This window comes from Ambystoma mexicanum, chromosome 1p, assembly GCF_040938575.1.
Source record: "Ambystoma mexicanum isolate Mex_15411 chromosome 1p, UKY_AmexF1_1, whole genome shotgun sequence".
NCBI classification, from domain to species: Eukaryota; Metazoa; Chordata; class Amphibia; order Caudata; family Ambystomatidae; genus Ambystoma; species Ambystoma mexicanum.
In genome coordinates, this window is record NC_090921.1 from 1319072503 (window position 1) to 1319095489 (window position 22987).

The window sequence follows — 22987 nt, forward strand, 5'->3', positions numbered from 1 at the left end:
TAGTGCCTCCATTACGCTTTAGTGAGTTACAAGGAACATGCAGGCCTAGTAGGGGTGGTAGGTCACATTATGCATTGTGCATAGACAGGCAGGGTGGAGGCCCCAGTGTAGTAGCTAATAGAGACTTGTATTGGAGTGTTTGGAGCATTATGGCACCTATATAGCACTTAGTTTCAATCTTTGGAGTGCTATGGGCACTAAGCTATGAGTCCAGGCCTGGTAGAGCTTGCTCACATGGGGTTAATTGCTCTTGGCTTCTCTTAGGATATTCTGTTTCTTGCAACTGTAGCTTTGTATGGCTTTGTAAACAAATCCTCTTTCCCTGAGAAGGCCTGGTACGGCCTTGCACTCACACTGATAAGACATTCCTGTGCTTTCATAGAGGGGCTCCCAGTAGGGAGGGGCAGAGAAGGGAACATGTTGGAAATTTACCGAGCTGGGTTTTTCCTTGAGCAAACCTATATTTTGCACAGGGAAAGTTCTGGAACTGTGTGTCATGTTGATTGACGGCACGAGAGCACAAAAGGTGCACACACCCAGAACTGGTGAGAGATCGATCCGTGGACTTGGTGCAAGCAAGAGCGAGTGCCCGGAACAGGCTTCTGCGGCCCCCTGCAGCGCTGTCATCTGAGCGGGGCTGGCACCAGTTAGCTTAAGATGACCAGGGTCTCCAGTGCTGATTAATGATACCATCTTGTGAGATAAAGTGGCACAGCGAGTAGAGCGCCCGCTTTGACACCCGTGCAGAGCCTGTTAACGCAGGTTCGAATCCCGGCGGGGCCAAACTCAGCCTTTCATCCTTCCGAGGTCGATAAATGAGCACCACACACCGTGGGTAATAATAAGCAGCGCTCAGATACCTGAGGGTTTGTAGCGCTATATAAAAGCCTAATTATTATTATTATTATTATTATTATCTCAAGGGGCGTAAGACTGTGTTTCTCTAAGTTTTGTGTTTCTTTAAGTCTTGTGATTCCTCTAATGAGTTTTGTACTCCTCTACCACATTGCTGCTATATTTACTGTTTCTATTATATTATGCTTTTTGTCTAATAAATGCTATATTTATACTGACGGTGTCATTTCACTAGCATGAGTTCACTGCTTGGCATGATAGGACCTGTATTTTGGGCTAAATTGGGTGATTTATGCTAATAAGGGCTGGTCCCGAGGAAGATTTTCCCCTTTTCAAGACAGTGTCCTATAATTTGCACATGTGCATTTGTACTATCCCACTTTCGGTCACTAGCGAGATGAACGGTGTGGGCGTCTTGCCACCTTACAAATACAAACACATAGTAAATACATAATAGTAATGCTTTCACGTTAGAATGCAGATGGTACCAAAAACAACTGCAAGCTAACTGGATTTTCACATGGTAAACTATCACTTGATAAAAAACCTTCATAACACTAGGTATAATCTACCACGTAGCAGCCACAACCAAAACACATCACTAAACTGCATATATAGAAAAAAAGTGTGGATGGGTCAAATATAATGATTCCAACATTACTGTAAAACAGAGAATGAGAAGGTCTGTGACCTACCTCAATAAACCGCACCCTACATCTTCTTCTTTCCACCTGCTGAGGACAAAAAACAAATCTATTGTCCCATATTGCCCTAGGTACTAAACCAGAAAAAATAACCTTGACATTTGGAAGTATTTTCATAACTGCCTGAACCAAATATTCCAAATCTACCAACAAAGTAGGGGCACTGACATACCCCAAATACAACGCACCACAGTGCAAAACAACTACATGTGCAATGTTGACCGTGCCCATATCTTCACAAACTTGAACAATTCCCTGCATATTAAAACCAGGCACAGTGCTCCACGCCACCTCCACTCCTTTAACATCCAAATAATTGTTTGCCATATTCCTACATTTAGCATACTACTCCAAACCATGCACAAACATATCTCCAACCACCAACACCCTGATTTTCTCCACCTCTACCATCTTCACTAGACACAGCCTCTTTCAACACACACCACAACCTCAACATCTGATTGTCTGATCCCTACAGTCCCCTTTACATGCTGCATTTGCTGAGAAACCCTGGATGTGGCACGCCCTGCCTGTGGACACCCACGATGTCCGAAGAGCGCATAACACTGGGGCAGCCCTTCTACCCTTTCCACTTCACTTTCGGCACCATTTCCTCATTGGCTACTGATAAACAGTCACACAATCATCCACCAATCACATCCAAAAACTCTACATCTAACTCTATCATCACACATCAGCACTTTAGATGTACTATTGATCACTATCAGTACAATTCGGCTGTCACTGCAACAGACCTACAGCAACAACTACTATTAAACAGGCCAATATTTCTACTTGCAGATTCATACACATCTACATGCATGAACACAGACTACAGGTATGAATATTTTCTACACAGTACATGTACAGCTCTTCTAAGAATAAATATAAACAGAGTAACTGCCACTTACCCTGTATAAACTGTAAAATGACCTTACTGTCATTTATCCCATCTGCTATAATGAAGTGTCAATTAGAAACCTGTCTCCTCTCCAAATGTTTGCTTACTCACACAGCTATCTAAATTCTTTTTATTTCATATTAAAAGATGACAGAAATAACAGTATCATTATGAAAAAGACTGTCCAGTGTGTTATAAAATTACACACAGCCAGGATGAGTACATGCATTTTCATTGAAGCACACACACAGACAATATCATTACAAGGGCTCCCAGCTCAAACAACACCACTGCCTCTATATGAAATCCTATTCCTTTATTTTCCACATCTTCATTGCATGCTTTTCTGTACAATCTCTGCCATTTGCCCTGTAAAAAAAGGGACAAAATGCATAGGATTTTTTCTTCTACCTCTTAGCATCCAATAACATAACATTAAAAAAACATATTCAACTAACAGATTCTAAATAAAATATACAGCAGGCAATGAAAGTGCATATGCATACTATGCTCAGTTGTAAGAAAACACTCATAATACAAAAAACATAAAAAACAATGTCTACATTAACAAAAATATTCACTAACTTCTTTCTTTTACAATAGCAGTGAAGACCACTCTCTTGAAAAGCAGCAGCGCCTGAAGTACGAACAACGACTTTGAAGAAACCTACTCTTTCCATACAAAAAAGTAAGTACAATACTAACATGTTCTAACTGTTACTCAAACACACTAGCATTTTACTGTTGTAGAATAAAGTGTTTTAACCCTTTCCCATTAGATGCATTATTAGCGCTTCCCCTTACCAGTTGCATACTTTATATTGTTATTTGAAGCCCAGTACAGTAACACACAAATACAAGAATAACCTTCCCAACTTGATATAGCTGCCCATTGCACAATCACACACCTCCACAATCATCCTTACCATCATACTCAGACACTCATGCACAAAGCACGCATACACGGCACAACATGCCAACCCACACTTTCTTTTTTTCTCCAACAAACCCCAAAAATGCCTACCAAAAAACAACTCTGTAGAAAGTAGAGCAAATCAAAATAAAAGTGTCCAAAATAATCATCCATCTCTACCAGATTGTGTAAAAAAACTTTAAACAAAACAGCTAATACAGTCATTACGCGAATAAAACAAGTTTCCAGTACAGAAACTTTCCCTCCTCTATCAAAATGTAAAACAAAAAGTGATTAACAAGACTTTAGCTACCACTACTGCTAACGCTGCACCTATAAATCTTGCTATAGTAGCAACTAACCAAACCAAAGAAATATTTTACAAAAAATGTTCCGCCACAGAGTTCTTCAGAACCTTATAAAAACAGGAGAGAAATCATAGGCAACCTTTAAAACCTACCATAGAAAAGTAATCTTAACAGCTCTCATAGACAGTGCAATCCTTCCCAAAAGGAAGTTATTTATTTTATTTTCAAACATAATGAAACTCTAACAAAACTAACCACTAAATTACGAAAAACACTTCTCAATAAACTGAATATCAACAAAAATAGCTCCTTAAACATCTGGTGGAATGGAGTCACACCACGAGCACAGAACCATATTTTAATGAAGAAGCATATAAACAAAAGCAAACAAACCCAATTGCCATACATAGCAGTGGACGAGGGTATGAAAAACGTAATAACACCTTTATGAAACAAGAAACTCTGCTCACAAAAATATCCCCAGAAAACTCAGTATCACCTCTCAATTCTAATAAACCAAAACGTCCAGTCTACAAATGGCCGTGCACATCAATGTGTAACATTGCCAAAAAAGCTTTCAAATCTTTACGCCACTTCCTCAATCAGTATGTAAAAAGCAAAGACGAAATCAAAATGAAACTACTACAAAATATGGATGCCTGTCCAGTGCACAAATACACAACTAGGAACCTAGAAGTAAATAATGCAGACAATGCAATGTAATGCCAAAACCGTAGAGAACAACACAATGTCAATACTGTAGAGAAAAAACTGCGGCAGTGTCAAAGTACAGTACATAAACCCAACCCACCAAGGCACAGTACACAACTGAGGAACCTAGAAGTGGAGGAATGCAGGCAATGCGAAGGTAAAGTAGAGAAACAAAGCAATGGAATGGGCAGGGAAACACCACACAAGGGGGTGAAAAAACAAGAGGACAGAGAGCAAAGGGGCGAAAGATGTGAGAGGAAGGCTGGGAGGGGAAGCGTGGACAGTATATGGGGGCCTATGAAGTTAGGGATTGCACACGGCCTAAGTTGCGAGGAAACGCATGTGGCCTAAGTTGTGGCGTGGCCTGATGTGAAGGAGCGCACATCTCTTGAAAAGCAGAGGGCGCATGCGGCCTAAGTTGTGAGGAAGTGCACATGCTCTAAGTTGCAAGGGAGCGTGCACGGCCTAGATTTCGGGGAGCACACACAGCCTAAGTTGGAGGGTAGTACATGCGGACTAAGTTGCGAGGCAGCGCACGTAGGCAGAGGAGAAAGCTAGTGAATGAGGGGTGTTAGGACCGGTTCTGGGGGAATGCGTGTGCGGAGGGAGAGGGACACAAGTTAAGGGGGGGTGCCTGGAGTATAGCAGTGCTAATGCTCCCCGCACCTTCTTACCTTGTGGACGCAGAAAGGAGGGTGAAGTTGTCCGCGCTCACAATCTGTGCCGCTACCCCATCACTGCCAAACACCTCTATCACTCAACACTGCAAACTTGTTCTGCAGGGGCTTTGCCACATAGGGTCCAAACCTTGGGTCTTAAATGCTTGGAACCATGGACGTAGCATAGCATGCTACCTGTAATTGGGCAGCATCTCCTGCGCACCTGTATCGCACAACACTTGCCCTGCGAGGGCTTTGCTACAGAAGGTCCGAACCTCAGATCTTAAAGGCTCGGAAGCGTGGATGTAGCGTAGTGTGCTATGTGTAATCGGGCAGCGTTTCCTACGCACCTGCGTCACTCAACACAGTGGCCTTGTCCTGCGAGGGCTTTGCCGCAGAGGGTCCAGAGCGTCAATGTAGCGTAGCGTGCTACGTGTAATCGGGCAATGGCGAAGAAGTTGAAAAACAGAAAGGAAGTGTTAGAATTGTGGAAAATGGTGTAGCATTTCAAAGATGCCCCTTTTGATCTCCCTAAACCTGTGAATGTGTAATCCACAGTTTGTGACCAGCTCACTACCACGCCTACCACCAAGAGGTCCCCATTGGAGACAAACCAGCCTCAGGCTAATCCCCCATGAGGGTGCAACCCTACCTGTGCTGTGTCAGGATGCACAAATCCTACTAATGTCCCCTTGTCCGCTATCACTCCCCACCACCCACACTGGCGCAATACCATAACCTCCCCAATCCTATAGCATCTGCTGCTGGAAGAGATAGGATGCAGGAAGAAGTAGATAGGAAACCATACAAGGAGTTCGAAGAAGCATAGAGGAATTAGCCAGACTGAAGTTATATAGGAGGGATGTGCAATGAGCACCTGTAGGAACCAAAGAATAGACAGTGGGAGATATCTTGCTTCAAATAGATAGTACTGCCCTTAAGGATGTGCATACAGTGAAAGAGAGGGAGGGCAGGAGAAGAAGGCAGGCAGACAGTATGGAAAACTGGATGGTACGATCAGATGATGAGTATGAAGGTACACGACCAGGGGATGAGGAGTGGGACACTGTGGATGAGTTGGAAGAAGAGTAACATCTGCCCGCAAATTTCCCCATGAGTGCAGAGCTTGTGGTGATCTAGGTTATGAAATAGGTTTGGGCACATGGCAGTGGCAAAAAGATCATTTATAGGGAAGAATAAAGTGGCTAGGACAGTGGGGGCACAGTTTCCATTACTGCACAAGGGACCAAGACAGGCCCAGTGCACACCATGGGCCCATAATCTCTTAAAGGCACCCCACCTCTCACTGCTGGAGCGGGTAAGTGGATATATGTCTTTGAGAAGCAGACGGGGGGTCTTGAAAAGTTTATTTGTCTCAACACTAAGGGACCAGGCTGACGAGATTTGGGTTAAGGCTGGGTATCGGAGTGAAGTTAGGGGATGATAGCCATGATGGAGCACATTTCAATGATATTAGGCCCTAAGTAGCAGTGGTGCTGTGGCGTACGTATCCGGACACACCTGACTTGAATAGATAATGCAGTGGACAATGCGGGGTGATGAAGATCCCGCTCAGTATATTTTGCAAATACAGGAAATGTGGAGGTTCTTGGGATCGAACAGTTCCATTTGTTTATTTTGAATTAAAAAGAGGACTCCCGAAGAAGGTTCCGAAGGCTATGATATGATATGATATGGCATTTGCAAGGCGCCTATACACAAGTGTTTCAAGGCGCGACGAGGCGGGGGGAACAAGGGGACACAGTGAACGATCCTACTAGGCCAGGTGTCCTTCAGATTGCGCAAGTGCAAGGGTAGAGGGGAGGGGAAAAGTGCAAAGATTGATAAGATAGTATGGATTGAGGCTAAGGGCTGGGCGGAAATACAGTCTTTTATTATACATAATTGCAAACGGTTGAAAGAAAAGGAGAAGGAAACATCTCAGCTAGCACAAAAATAGGAAGCAAAATTAGTGCAGAAGAAGTTAGCGAAAGTAGCATTGGAAGGGGCAGTGGTGGCAGTACAGACAGAATAACAGGCAGAGCCCGCGGCGGTCCAGGAGGTTTTGCCAGCTGCACCCGGTGGGGAAGCGGGTACAATTGGACAGATTGGTACCAGCCTCAGTACCAAGGGGGGGTTTCCCAGGGGGTACCAGCAAGGAAGAGGACAATTTTCAGGGGTCCGAGGAGGAGGAGGTGGATTTGGAGGAATGGGGCTTCAGGGAGGAGGAGCGGGACAGTGTTAGATATGTGGTAGGATAGGACATTTTTTGAGGGAATGCAGAAGCCGACAAGTAGCTGCATACCCACAACATCAGTCATAACCATACCCCCAGGTGTAGCCCAGCATCTCACCCCCAGTCCTATGGACAAGGTCCACCCGACAGTTACATATGGTGGGCCATTGCCCACGACCCATCTACATCCCCACCGTCATTTCTGCAGCTACCAGCTCCAAGCCCTGGAGGTGCACCGGAATATGTGCTACACCTGGGACAACAGCAGGGTCCCCAAGTGCAGAATACTACCACAATACCCAATGGAAAAAGGACACATTATCAAGGGGCCACTGTTGTTCGAGGGAACCCATTTGTTTTCCAGGGAACAAATACGTATCCGACTAGGACAGCCCATAGAGAGACTTCACATGCCCAGTTCTATCAGCCACTGCTAACCCAGACGAGGAACCCTTGGTGGGCATGGATATAAGCAATAAACCATTCATTTTCATGGGGGATACATGTGCAACAATTGGTTCAGTTTACAAAGAAGTTAACCATTAAAGTAGGGGGTATGGCCACATTGTTGTTTTCCACTGCAACACCCATCAACGTATTGGGTAGGGACATTTTAAGTAAGCTCACCATGACCATCTCGTTCACTGAGAGGGGTGTGGTGTCTTTGACCCACGGCATTTGTTACATGAGGGTAATGTTGATCATACACGCTTTGGGAAGTGATGCAGTGGCGAGAGGAATGCTGGTGGCTCCTGATTTGTACATGTATACGGGATCACAATACTTCATACTGCAGTGCCACAGGTGGCTAACCAATACTGGCGGTTACCTTCCGAATTCCTGTTCAGACCCGTACAGCCCCAAGAACTCATTGCAGGGACTATTATCATGCTTGTCAAAGAAGGACTACTGGTTTCAAAAGAGGGTATTGTGTTAATAGCATTTGCTTCTGATAAATGAGAGTGCTGTGCGATTCTGTGTATTGAACCCATGCAGCCCCTGAGAGATATAAGGGATAGGAATCTCTTTGAGAACAGAGACAGTGACAGGGAGATAATATTGGAAGTATATGTCCCCTGTGAGATAATGATACAGTACTGGCACTTTCCATGCCCTATGTTGCTGGTAGGGAATGCCCCCTGTTTTGCTTGAGAAGACTTATCCCAGGTACCCAGGTACCTGACAAATCGTGGATGAGTAATCCACATGACATAATACTCTTGCAGAGTGTTGCGTCAATATGCATTACATTGAAACCAGGTGCATTGTTAACCAGAGTTAGACAGTACCCCTTACCTAAGGCAGATGAGGAGGTGTTTATGATACAATTATGACCCTCCTACATCAGGGTATTATAGATCATCAAACTCTCCATGCAATACGGCTATTTACCCTGTGAAGTTGAAAGGGGCTAGTTGGAGGAAGATTCTGCATGTACGCCCCCTTAACGATGTGGTACAGGCAGAGTTCCCTGTGGTTCCTAACCCTGCTGCAATGTTGTGCAATATACTAATGAATGTGTTCTTTTCAGTTCCTTTACATCCAGATTCTCAGTACCTCTTCCTCAGGTGTACTGTGAGTCTCCTGGTATTTTTAACATGGTCCTACATGACGATCTAGGAAACATTCAAGTCCCAAGTACTATTTTTCAGTATGTGAAAGATCTGTTGGTGTGTGGGACCACTGAGCACAAGTACACGGAAGATTGTATCCCATTGTTATAGTTACTGGCAGGCAAAGGGTACACAGTGGCGTGGACAGAGCAAAGTTGCAGTATTGTCAGCAGAATGTGTTGTATTTGGGTCAACTGATTTCAGTAAATGGTAAGAGAGTGACTCCAGAACGCACTGCGGCGGTGCACAACTGTCATGTCGCTAAGCAGGTGGCGCTTGTGGAGCCGCTGGCGACGCGGACGCTAACTCCCGTCGCGGACGGCTGCCATTCCCGTCACGCCCTCCTTCAGTTCCGTTCTAGTTGTTGCACGCCAACGCGACCCGGAGCTTAAAGCCTGCTCCTTCCAGGTTGCGGACGCGTCGCAACGCTTCCGGTTTCGTCCGCTAGTGTTGTATAGCTTTTGCCTTTCCTGCTCACGCCCGTTCCTTTTTGCTTGGGGTCCCGGTCCCTGATCGGATCCCAGCCTTCCCTTCTGCCTATCTCTGCTTGCTTTCATCTAGTTTCCTTTTCGTTCCTGCTCTTTACCCTTTTTTTGCCCCCCTTCGCTCTCCCTCCTGTCTTTGCTAGCCCTCCCCCCTTCCCATTTTTTCCTCTTGTTCCGATTTTCTGCCTTCCTGTATGATACTAGTTCTCTCCCTATTCTGGTTTTCTTCCCCTACCTGTTTGTATTCCTCTTGGCTGGCTCTCCCGTGTACCAGATCCCGGCCTGAATATTGGATTGCCATCTTCTTATCTGTTTGGATTCTTTCTGCTGTTTTGCCTCCTCGTGTACCAGATCCCGGCCTGCGTATTGGACTGCCTTCTTCTCCTTGTTCCATATCGCGTACATGGTTCCCTTTGTTCTGATCCACACTCTGCCTGGACTGCACCCCCCTCCGGGGGTTCTACAGTAACTTCCTTCGGATCCACGCTTCCGGTCTGACATCATCTCCAAGAGTGTCCTGGTTTCCTCATCTCCCGAGATACACAGTGATTGCTCAGGGGTTTTTTGTGCCTTAGGGCTTTTTCCCCTTCTCGGCGTTCCCGGGGAGGAGGCCCTGGTCACCTGTTTGGTGGCCCGGTGGCTTCCTTCCGTGGCTGTCCTCACCTACATAAAAAAAGGAGCGATCAAGAAGAAAAGAAAAGAAGGGTTCTTGGAAGGAAGACAAAGGTGAGGAGTCAGGGGAGGGTGGAGATTTGGAGTCTACGTTCTCTGACGAAGATATCACAGATCCAGGTGACAGTTTGCGACTCCCGAAAGAGATTAAGATGGCCACCCGGCAGCAAGTACAAGAACTTGTAGCTGCTGTACAAAGTCTAAATTTGGAAATGCAGAATCTGAAGGCAGCTAATGCCACCCTACAGCAACGCATAACTGAGAGGGAGCGACCCTCAACTGATCTTCCACCGCTTCCCCTAGTGTCGGGCAAGTTTGATGGCTCTCCAAAAAGGGTCAAAGAGTTCCTGGACGCCTGCAATTTACACTTCTCATTTTGCCCCCAGACCTTTGCATCCGACCACGCCAAGGTGGGGTTTATGATCACCCATATGACCGGTAACGCCCTGGCATGGGCCACCCCACTGGTGAACCAGCCTGACCCCGTATTGCAGGACTACAACACTTTCAAAACCTTGATTCAGCAAACCTTTCTGCGTACCAAAAACACTTTTTTGTCATCAGAAGATCTTCTTGATATTCGAAAAGGAAGTTTGGATCTTCTGACATACATAACAGCCTTTAAACAGGTGGCAGCGGAAGCAGGTTGGCAGGAGCAGGCACAGTATGCCATTTTTCGGCAAGGTTTAAGAGAAGACCTAAAAGATGAACTAGCTCGGATTGAAAGACCCGTATCCTTTGCTGAGCTCCTGACTGCTACTCTCCGAATCGACTTCAGAATGACAGAAAGACGCATGGAAAAGAAAAGAACCAAGTTAAACGTACCCCCTCTCTTGGACACTCACCCGTCCAAGTCAGTACCCTTCCCACGAACCTCCAAGGAAGAACCAATGCAAATTGGCACAACTCGAGCCCCACTCACACCGGAGGAAAGTAAAAGGCGCAGGGAGGGCTGCCTCTGCATGTACTGCGGATCGTCCACACTTATGCTAAGGGATTGCCCGGATGTACCACCCTGAAGGTCGGGAAACGCTCGCCCTCGGTAAGTGTTGGGACTCACTACCGAGGGTCTGGTCCAAGTCCTTATGCTCCTCTTTCAGTGTCGTCATCGGAGACTTCTGAGGACTCACATTTGATGGTGCTCACAGTTACTCTCAAATAAGAGGCTACAGAAGTAACAACCTTCACTCTACTTGATTGTGGGGTGGCTGGCCAATTTCATGGATAGCCACTGGGCAGAACAAAAGGGGGTCAAAAGAATCACCAAGCAAGAAGATCAGAAGGTAGAAGGGGTGGATGGCGAACCATTGAGCTCTGGCATGATCACCCACACCACCGAAGAACTCACCTTGTTGATACAACAACACTCCGAAAGAATCACTTTTGACATCATCAGAGCTGCTCACTTCCCCATCATTTTGGGAATATGCTGGCTACGCAAGCACAACCCAAATATCGCCTGGACAAAGAACCTGCTGAATTTTCAATCCTCTTTTTGTAAGTCAGAGTGTTTACCCGAGCCCAGATTCGAAACCGTTAAGACAATGAACAGCTGTGAGACAAAGCCCGCACATTGTCTTCCCCATTACCTTAAGGAGTTTACTGAGGTAGTTACTGAGAGAAACCCGTCAAACTGCCTCCGCATCGACCCGAGGATTGCTGCATTGACCTTACTCCGGGAGCACTGGTGCCATTTTGTAGGATGTTTTCGCTGTCTTTGGAGGAGAAGAGATTCCTCAGAGAATATTTGGACAGCAATATGGCAAATGGGCTCATTAGACCTTCAAAGTCCCCCACAGGGGCCTCCCTGTTTTTCATTTCCAAGAAGGAATCCAAAGAACTAAGGCCATGCATAGACTATCGAGGCTTAAATAAAGTAACAGTGAAGGATCGTTATCCTATGCCTTTGATCACTGAGATTCTACAAGCAGTTCATGGCGCCTCGATATTCACCAAACTCGATTTAAGGAATGCTTACCACCTTCTCCGCGTGCAGAACGGAGACGACTGGAAGACTGCCTTCCGGACTCCATTCAGACTCTTTGAGTACCAAGTTATGCCGTTCGGATTGGTTAATGCGCCCTCAGTATTCCACGTTTTATGGACAGACTGTTTTCAGATCTGTTATGCCAAACCACTTTAGTGTATCTCAATGACATCCTGGTATACTCAAACAATCCTGAAGAACACGAAGTGCATGTCAAGGAGGTCTTCCGAAGACTTAGAAACAATCACTTGTCGGTCAAGCTTGCCAAATGTGTGTTCTCTGCCTCGTCCATCCCCTACTTAGGGTATTTTCTGTCAAATCAAGGAATCTCTATGGATCCCCACAAGGTATCATCTATACTAGATTGGCCATCACCTACTTCGGTCAAAGAAATCCAAAAGTTCTTGGGTTTGGCTAACTTTTATCGGCGGTTCATACCAAACTTTTCTGAAAAGATTATACCCATTACTTCACTACACAAGAAGTCTTCGGAACCGTTCAAATGGTCTGTGGAGGCCGAAGACAGTTTTGGAGACCTCAAAGAAGCATTTTGTTCAGCACCCATCTTACAACAGCCAGATCAAAATCTGCCCTTTATCTTAGAAACCGACGCCTCAGCAGCCGCCATTGGAGCTGTCCTCCTACAAGAAGTCCAGGGAGTTGAACATCCAGTCGCATATTTCTCGAAAACCCTAAAGTCAGCCAAAGGAAGTATTCAGTCATCGAACGGGAGTTGCTAGCCATGAAATCTGCTTGTGTGGAATGGCGTCATCTTCTTCAGGAAGGCAGGTTTTCGTTTACCATTCGGGCCGACCATAAGAACCTGCAGGTCCTGAGGCAATTCGAGTGTTACAACACCCGACAGGCTCGATGGGCCCACTTCTTCGCCCAATTTGACTTCCACATCACATACATTCCAGGTAAATTGAATGTAGTGGCAGATTTCCTTTCCCGTTGTTGTGATTATTTGCCAGAGTCAGAGATGCCCCCGGAACGGATGTTTCCCCGAACCAAGAGCATCGGAGTGGTTTCTATGTTTCTCAGACAAGTCAAGGAGGATTCGGGAGGTCGCTTTGAGGTTTATAAACATCCAAAGGATCTTACATACGAAATTAGAGACTTTCTATACTTGGTAAAGGGTAGACTCTACTTACCCACACCTGCCTTTCGCAAGATGGCTTTGACCTGGTGCCATGACTCAAAAATTGCGGGTCATCGAGGCGGAACAGGCACTCTTGAGTACCTTCAAAGACACTTTTACTGGCCAAGGATGAGAGAGGACGTAGATCGTTACGTTCAGTCTTGTATTGTCTGTCTTCGAAGCAAATCTTCTCGTCGACGACCAATTGGATTGCTTGAACCCTGTGCTGTACCTGATGGCCCCTGGAGCTCTATTTCAACCAACTTCATTGTGGATCTACCTCCATCTCAGGGATGCACGTGTATAATGGTGGTAGTGGATTCATTTACCAAGATGGCTCACTTCTCCCCTTTGCCCGGGGTCCCAACAGCAGCAAGAATGATGGAAGTGTTTCTCCAGGATATCTTCAGGTTGCACGGAATGCCCACAAAGATAATCTCAGACAGAGGGAGTCAATACACTTCCTGCTTCTGGAAGGCCCTCTGTGAGAGGCTGGGTATCGAAAGAGCCCTCACATCTGGATTTCTCCCGCAATCCAACGGTCAAACTGAACGCCTTAACGGAACACTTGAACAGTACCTGAGGTGCTTTACTAACTCCCAGCAGGACAACTGGTATTCGTTATTGTCTTTAGCAGAATTCTCCTATAATAATTCTGTACACTCAGGTTTAGTCCTTTTTTCGGTACCTATGGTTACCATCCTCGATCTAGTCTTCCTGTCTCTGGCCTTTCTACCAACTTGCCATCTGTAGATTCCTCACTCACCCTCCTTAGAGAAATACACAAGAAGGCAGGGGAAGGTCTTAGGTCGGCTCAGGAGCGTTACAGGTTTCAAGCCAATAAACACCACTAACCTGTCCCTGGATGGGATGTGGGATCTAGTGTGATGCTTTCCACTAGATACTTACCTCGATGGGCCCATCCTTCCAAGCTGTCCCCTAAGTTCTTAGGGCCATACAAGATAGTACAGAAGATCAACCCTGTAGTTTTTTGCCTAAAACTTCCAACCAGCCTCAATAGGGTTCATCCTGTCTTTCATGCCTCACAGTTTAAGACCTTTCATGTAGACACCTGGGCACGTCAAGCTGAGCGGGTAGCAGGTAGCTCAAATTTGTGACTACAGGTATCGCAGAGGCAGATTGGAATATTTGGTAAAGTGTAAAGGCTACCCCTCCTCGGAGAACACCTGGGAACCCATCACACATATTACAGCCCCTTCCCTGCTGCACAAGTTTCATTTTTTTCATCCGGGTAAACCGGGGGGAGGGAACTGTAGGAGGGGGCATACTGTCATGCCGCTAAGCAGGTGGCGCTTGTGGAGCCGCTGGCGACGTGGACGCTAACTCCCGTCGCGGACGGCTGCCATTCCCATCACGCCATCCTTCAGTTCTTTCTAGTTGTTGCACGCCAACGCGGCCCGGAGCTTAAAGCCTGCTCCTTCCGGGTTGCGGACATGTCGCAACGTTTCCGGTTTCGTCTGCTAGTGCTGTATAGCTTTTGCCTTTCCTGCTCACGCCCGTTCCTTTTTGCTTGGGGTCCCAGTCCCTGATCGGATCCCAGCCTTCCCTTCTGCCTATCTCCGCTTGCTTTCATCTAGTTTCCTTTTCGTTTCTGCTCTTTACCCTTTTTCTGCCCCCCTTCGCTCTCCCTCCTGTCTTTGCTAGCCTTCCCCCCTTCCCATTTTTTCCTCTTGTTCCGATTTTCTGCCTTCCTGTATGATACTAGTTCTCTCCCTATTCTGGTTTTCTTCCCCTACCTGTTTGTATTCCTCTTGCCTGGCTCTCCTGTGTACCAGATCCCGGCCTGAATTTTGGATTGCCATCTTCTTACCCGTTTGGATTGTTTTTGCTGTTTTGCCTCCTCGTGTACCAGATCCCGGCCTGCGTATTGGACTGCCTTCTTCTCCTTGTTCCATATCCCGTACCTGGTTCCCTTTGTTCTGATCCACACTCCGCCTGGACTGCACCCCCCTCCAGGGGTTCTACAGTAACTTCCTTCGGATCCACGCTTCCGGTCTGACATCATCTCCAAGAGTGTCCTGGTTTCCTCATCTCCCGAGATACACAGTAATTGCTCAGGGTTTTTTTGTGCCTTAGGGCTTTTTCCCCTTCTCGGCGTTCCCAGGGGGGGGGCCCTGGTCACCTGTTTGGTGGCACGGTGGCTTCCTTCCATGGCTGTCCTTACCTACATAAAGAAAAGGAGCGATCAAGAAGAAAAGAAAAGAAGGGTTCTTGGAAGGAAGACGAAGGTGAGGAGTCAGGGGAGGGTGGAGATTTGGAGTCTATGTTCTCTGACGAAGATATCACAGATCCAGGTGACAACAACACACCCCAGCAAGTAACTGTTAAGGTCATACCAACATTCCTTGGCCTGTTTAGCTATTGTAGATCTTTGACTATTCATAATACACTCGCCCACTGCTGCAGCCCCTTCAAGAAGCAAAACGGACGAAAAATACCATTATTTAGACGGACAATATGCTTGCAAGTTTGCCGGAGTTAAAAGATGACATTCTACTGTTCCTGATTTAGCAGCCCCTGATTACACTAAAGAATTTTACCTCTTTTCACACTCTGACAGTCAAATGATGACAGCAGTTCAGACACAACCCAGTTCTATGGGTCATAAACCTCTAGCGTACTATAGAGGTATACTGGACTCTGTTATGTAAAGACAGTTTCCATGTGAACAAGCACTAGCTGCAGCAGTATCTGCTATTAAGAAGTCAGCCACAATTGTCATGGTTGTTCAGTGATGCTATATGTTGAAAATGCAGTATTTGCGATACTAGGGAGGTCCAAATCCACACTAACAACACAGAGGGCCTTGGCATATGAAGTGATTCTTTTCAGCCCATCCATTCACATTGTTTGCTGCAAAACAATAAATCCCACCACCTTTCTGACAGAGCCCATTTCCGACAATGACGAAGTTCATGACTGCATCACCTACGAAGCTCCAGAAGATGACACACCTAAGGCACGTGAATATTCCTTAGATGACTCTGAGGTACATTTTTTTGATGGGTCGTACATTATTGATCAGGAGAAGGGCCAACGACATGCTGGAGCAGCAGTAGTCCAACTGGTTGATGGGGAGTATGAGGTTTTTGTTCACAGAAGGTTACCGGGCCATTATTCTGCCAGGTGGCAGAATTGATCACTCTCATTAAAGTGTTAGAGGCGGCTTAAGGATATTGAGTAATGATATATTCTGACTCGGCTTGTGTGACGACAACAGTACATTCAGGGTTGTCAAGGTGGATGAGAAGGGGATTTTGCAAAGCAGATGGGTCTACAGTGCAGCATGCAGCTCTCTTAGACACATTGATTCATGCCCTTTCACAGTCCCACATTTGCTGCAACCATCAAATGTACCGCCCATATGAACAAATGCAGCTTTGTTCCCCTTTGGGAATGATGCAGAAGACATAGCAGCAAAATTGGCAGCGTACCTGACAGTGCCAGACATCCCTGAACACCCAGTGCTTGTAACATGCAGTTGCAATTACAGGTTCCATATACTGCATTACCAATCACCGTAATTATTGAATTACAGGGTCAAGTGCCACAGAGTGAGAAGATACTGTGGCAAAAAAGGGGGAGCGCGCAATCTTCAACAGATCTAGTATGGAGGCAGGTTAGTACAGTAAAAGTAGTATGCCCCAGGAATTAGCCTTAGTACATTTGACCAGCTGCACTACCCCGCACATGTGTCCAAGCAGCATATAGCTGCAGATATACAGGAGGATTGGTACGTGCCGAACATACAGAAATTATTGAACATGTTGACGTCCAACTGTGTCATTTGTCAGACATATAGTACCAGCACACCCTGAAAACATTGAGGGGCACATTGCCCCACCCAACTGGTCCGTTTTGAGACCTCCACATAAGACTTTGCAGATATGGGCGAATGGTGTAATATCTTCCATTATATTATAGTTGTGGTATGTCCTTTCTCCCATTGAATTGAGGCTGGTCCATGTGCATATCCTGCTGCCATATCGAAAGCCACATTCTTGAGAGAAGTGTTTCCCTGATGGGGACTGTGCAAGATGCTTAAAAGCAACAATGGCACTCACTTCTTCAATGAGCTCCTTAAAGAGATTGCAACGCTTTTGAGAATTAAACACAAGATGCGCTCCATTTACCATCCCCAGGCCAACAGCATTGTAGAAAGGGTGAAAGGCCTCTTGAAGGCTAAGCTCTCTAAGCTGTGTATCATACTTAAGAAAAACTGGGTCCACTGCTTGCCTTTGGCTCTATTCAGTTTGAGGACCCAGCCCTGTAAGTACCATCACCTCTCCCCTCATGAGATAGTGATGAGGAGATGTATGGACACGCTATTGTCCCCTGTGCATAGTGTGTCTGACGTTTACAGCGCTGCGTCAATTTTTGGAGATAAATTCCATTCATACTTTACTCAGTTAACAAAATATATAAAATACATTTCTCAACAGATTGTGCCAGGACGGACAGAAGAAGGAGAGAACAGCGCTGCACCAGATTCTGTGAGCTTGCCACCACTACAGTTATATCCAGGATACAAAGTGTATGTGAAAAACTCTGTCCGCAGGTGGAGCGAGCCACGCTATAATGGACATTATACGGTAGTGTATGCCACTCCACTGGCAGTCAAAGTAAACAAATTTCGGTACTGGGTGCACCTCTTAGATGTTAGGAAAGCACCCTAAGCATCACTTCCTTCTATAAGTATCTTGTCTGAGTGTTTCTTGTAGGTAACTGCTTGATGACAGAAACACATTTTGGAGATATTTGTTAGTTGGTTTTCATATGTTCTGCATATTTGTATCATTGTGTTTTTTATTTATGTATTTATTTATTTTGTCATTTGTAGAGCGCTCCCAACCCTGGGGCATCAGGGCGGTAAATTTCTTGTAAGTGTTACAACAGTTGCATTAGTACAAAGTCACAAGGCAATAGGTCTTTCAAAAGGTGTACATTGGTGGTCAGCACAAGGCAATGTGTCTTACATTTAAAGGTACAGCAATTATTCAGGCCTAATAGTCATGTTAATTTGGCGTACTGTCGAACGTCCAGGCTACATACAACTTACATGCACTCGCGCAAGGAAATATATAATTCAAGCAACAATATACAACTAACATTATAATAACCACACACAATATTCACACTCACTCCATTATCATGACCGCATACAACATCCACCCAAAACACCAAAGCAAGGAAATACATAATATAAGCAACAATATGCTGCCAAAATGTAATGACCACACAAAACATATGCACTCACCACCACTGCGTACACATTACAAACATGCACTCATCCAAAGAAATACATAATTCAAGTACACCATACGCACACACTACGCTGAGTACACATTACAGATATACACTCATGCAAGGAAACATTATAATGACCACACACAACACACACATTTACCTCATTATCATGACCACACATAACATACACACTCACCCCAGTATAATGACCACATACAACAAACACACCTACCTCATTATCATGACCAAACACAACATACAAACTCACCCCATAACATACACACACACTCACCCCATTATCATGACCTCATACAGCATACACACTCACCCCATACACCAAAGCAAGGACATGCATCATTCAAGCAACAGTATGCAGTCAACATTATCATGACCTCATACTACATACACACTCATGCCATAACGCACATACTCACCCCCTCATCATGACCACACACAACATACACAGTCACCCCATAAGATATACAATGAACCCATTATCATGGCCACACACAACACACGCACTCACCCCACTGAGTACATATTGCAAACATACACAAAAGCAAGGACATATATACTACAAGGAATAATATGCAACCAACATTATTATGGCCACACACAGCATTCACATTCACCCCCATTGCAAACACATTACAAACATAGATTAAACCAAGGAAATATATCATTCAAAAAACAATATGCAGCCAACATGCATGACCACACACAACATTCACACTCACCCCAGTGCATACACATTACATACACTAAAGCACAGAAATAAAAAATTCAAGCAAAAATATGCTGCCAACATTACATGTTGAGGTTAACCCATGCTCTCACAATAATGTAGGGCACATGCACCTATGACACATGCACCTACGACATGCGCCTATAACACATGCTTCTATGATACGTGCTCCTACAATGCACACTCTGACACACACTCTTTCCACATATACTCTAATGACACACACTTTAATGACACACACTCCCATGACATGTAATCCTTCAACACATGCTCCTATTACATGAAATCCTAAAACACACACTCCTATAATACATGTTCATATGACACGTACACTTAGAACACACATGCCTACTACACATAACATGTGTACTTACAACACATGCTCTAACGACACATGCTCCAATCACACACACACACTCTTACGACACACACTTTTACGATACACACTATTGCAAGGAACACTTACCACACTTGTATTGACACACTCATATGACACACACTCCTATTCACATGCTCCTACTACAAACACAAACTCCTTCAAAAAGGTCCTACAACACACGCTCCCACATGTGCATCTTTAACACATGCACCTACAACACACACAACACACAGGGCCTCATCACGAGTTTGGCGGTAACCCTTAAATCCGGCAGTCGCGCTATTACCGCCGGATTTAAGGGTCTGCTAAATCAGGGCTTCGGCGGATTTCTCCCCAACTCTGAGCTGGGGGGAAATCCGATGAAAATTTGTGCTATTACCGCCGGCGGGAAAAAGCTTTCTGCACCCAAAAATAATTCCATCACTACCAAAACAAGTGTCAGTATCAGAATTATCGCCGCTTTTTTACCTCACTGCCAAATAATAAGGCCCATGATGTTTTAAAAAGTGTTATTTTTATTAGTTTCATTTTAGTGAAATATCATTTTGTATACAAATGAATGTGATACTTCATCCCCTTGTGTCTCTGAGTACTATTGATGTCACCTGCCCTGAGGGATGTCCCTGAACTTGCACAACTCTGGGATTCCATGCATATTATTAGTGGGAGAGTAAGATTGTCAGATGGATAGTGACTATTAAATATATAGTGAGTGCAAAGAAGTAATACGTTGTTAAAGTAACTTGTTTTTTATATATTCACGGAAAACCTTTGTCAAGCAGATGTCATGGTTAGGTTGCTCTAATACAAACCTGTGAAATTCAGTCAAAAAATGTTGTAAAATGGACATTGGGCCTCATTACGAGTCAGGCGTTAAGGGGTTAACGGCGCCGTAAACGGCGCCGACCCTTAACGCCTGATTCCGAGGTCCCTTAGCACCATGGTGAGTTTAACACCTGCTTTTTGCAATTGTTAAAGAGACATTATAGCTGCAACGCAAATCTAAAAACTGAAGAAATATACAATTTATGGTAAGCTACCCAACCATAACTCGTGTCCACCATGCACTGCCCAGACTATCACACAGGACATCAAAGATGGCACATTAATGACATCACTGATGACATCACTGATTTTTTGTAGACCCTTCTGAGTGAGAACTTTCCCATAGAACAGTGTATTTGGCTTTGTTCTTTATTGGTCTGGGTGTTCCCAAACGTTTGCATAAATATTAGGGATTTGAGGGTTTGACCCTAAGTTACGCAACGTAATTCAGATGTGGACCCCTTGCTCAATGTGTTTAGAGAGGCACAGCTTCACCCCACTGATGAAGCCCAACAATGCCGAAATGTGTCTGGCATTGCTGTTGGTTCTCTTGTTCAGAGGAGAATTGCCTAGCATTTTGGTGCTGGACTGCTCTTGTGGGTGGAACCAGACTGATATGCAGGGACGTCATTTGGGGGTCGCCAGAGGTCGCAAGAGCGACCGCTGCCAATTGGCCAGCGACCTCTGTCAATCTCTTGCGACCTCTGGCATTCATCCAATCAGAGGAGAAGGGGGCGTGGCCAGAGCTAGCCATGCTGCGTGCTTGTGGCCTGTGGCTGTGGATCCTTCATTTTGCATGTGTTTTGCCAGAAGAAGTCGCATGCTCTTCCTCTGTCCAGAAGAAGGCCACAAGGCCAGCTTCTAAAACGTATGTAGTAGTATGGGGGTGCCAGCGGCTGTGTGTGTCTGACTGGCTCGGGGCGGGTGTGTGTGCTGCGTGTCTGTGCTGGGTGGCTAAGAGCCCTGCTCTGGCGTGTGTGGGTCGGACGGTGGTGGGTGCCCTCGGGCCTCGCCTGCGCCTGTGGCTGGGCACCGCCGCAGCCTCAGGCCCAGGCTGAGGTCCGGGGTGGGTGTGTTCCACAGTGCTTGCTTACTGCTGCTGCAGTGCCTGTCTGGCCTGCAGGCTTGGCCCTGGCCCACACCCACCGCTGGCAGTTCAAAGCCAGCCAGCCGCGGCCCGCACAGGGCCCGGTGGGAGCTTGCCTGCAGCTGTGGCAAGGCCCGGAGGACGCTCGCCTGCGGCCGTGGCAGGCCCAGGCTGGCTGACCTCTTCTGCGCCGTGTGTGGAGGAGGAGGGGTAAGACTGCGACCAAGCAGACCTGTGTGCTTCAACTGAGCGAGTAGTTCAGTTGAAGCACACAGGTCAGCCTGCTACGGCACAGCCCCATTTTTTCTTTTTACGTCCCAAAACAAAATATATAAAATATGGACTGCTTCATTTTTGCCCCACTGCTAAAATGTGCGTCCAGCATGGATTAAACCAGTTTGCTGCATTCTGAAGTACACGAGGCGCTAAACTGCTACTAAGGGCAGACAGAGTCTGGCAACATGTTATGTTGATTACCGCACAGCGCTACGAGTATGACCCAAGGGCAGTCTCCAGGCACTACTTAACAGTGTCTCATTCTAAACCAGAATCAACCTGCAGCCCATTTCAAAGAGGCCTGTGAAGTGACACGCATTTCAACTTTCAGATTCTTCTAGTTGCGGGGGGATCCCTTTAATGTATGCCTGCGGCAGTGTGATATATTAAACATTGCTTCACTAGAATATTCACACCTACTTCCTTGCGACTCCATGGTACGTGTAAGGCTACTTTTATTGCTCTGCTAAAAGTGCCATTAAAGTACGTGCTCAATGCTGGGCAGTGCCTCACATGTGGCAGTGTGGGGATCGAGCCTTATGTAGAAAGGAGGCAAAATGTGGCAGATGCATATTTGCCTTAATAGATATAGTGGTTGTTGCGATTGGTGCATTAGCAGTCAAGTAGTGCATGGGTCACGGTCCCATTGGAGCTCCTTACAGACACAGTGCTGCAAGGATACGTAGCACGCAGGTCACTTTACTTAATGTCTCTGTAGTCTATAGTGTTTGTAACTAGAAATACAGCATGAGATGAAACCAAGCAATAGCATAAAAAAGCCAACTCTGGTTATGCTTTGATAACAGCAGGTGACGTTGTCGGGGTGGAAATCAGCTGTTGCCCAGAAAACTGTAGTGTGACTGCTTTGTTCAACACTTGTGATTTGGTTTGTTTACCCTACTGAATGGTATTTTCCAGGCAAAGAGTGTGAGCATACTCATGATTTTACGGTCACTAAAGGCAGCACTTATACTGTAGATCCTGGCCCCACCTGACCTCACTCCAGGGCATTTTATTGAAGCAAAGACTACAAATACCAGTATGCAGTTCTTTAAGAAATCAAACGCCTGGTGTGGGATGTGCACTGTCAATATCGAGGCCTTTAGGGACCTTGGTATCCTTCACTCTGGGGCTAGGGTACAGATGAGCAGCAGCTAGGCTCACTCAGGTTGCAACATGGCGAGGTCGTGGGTGGTCAGCCAGAGGGGTAAGAGAGCAGCAT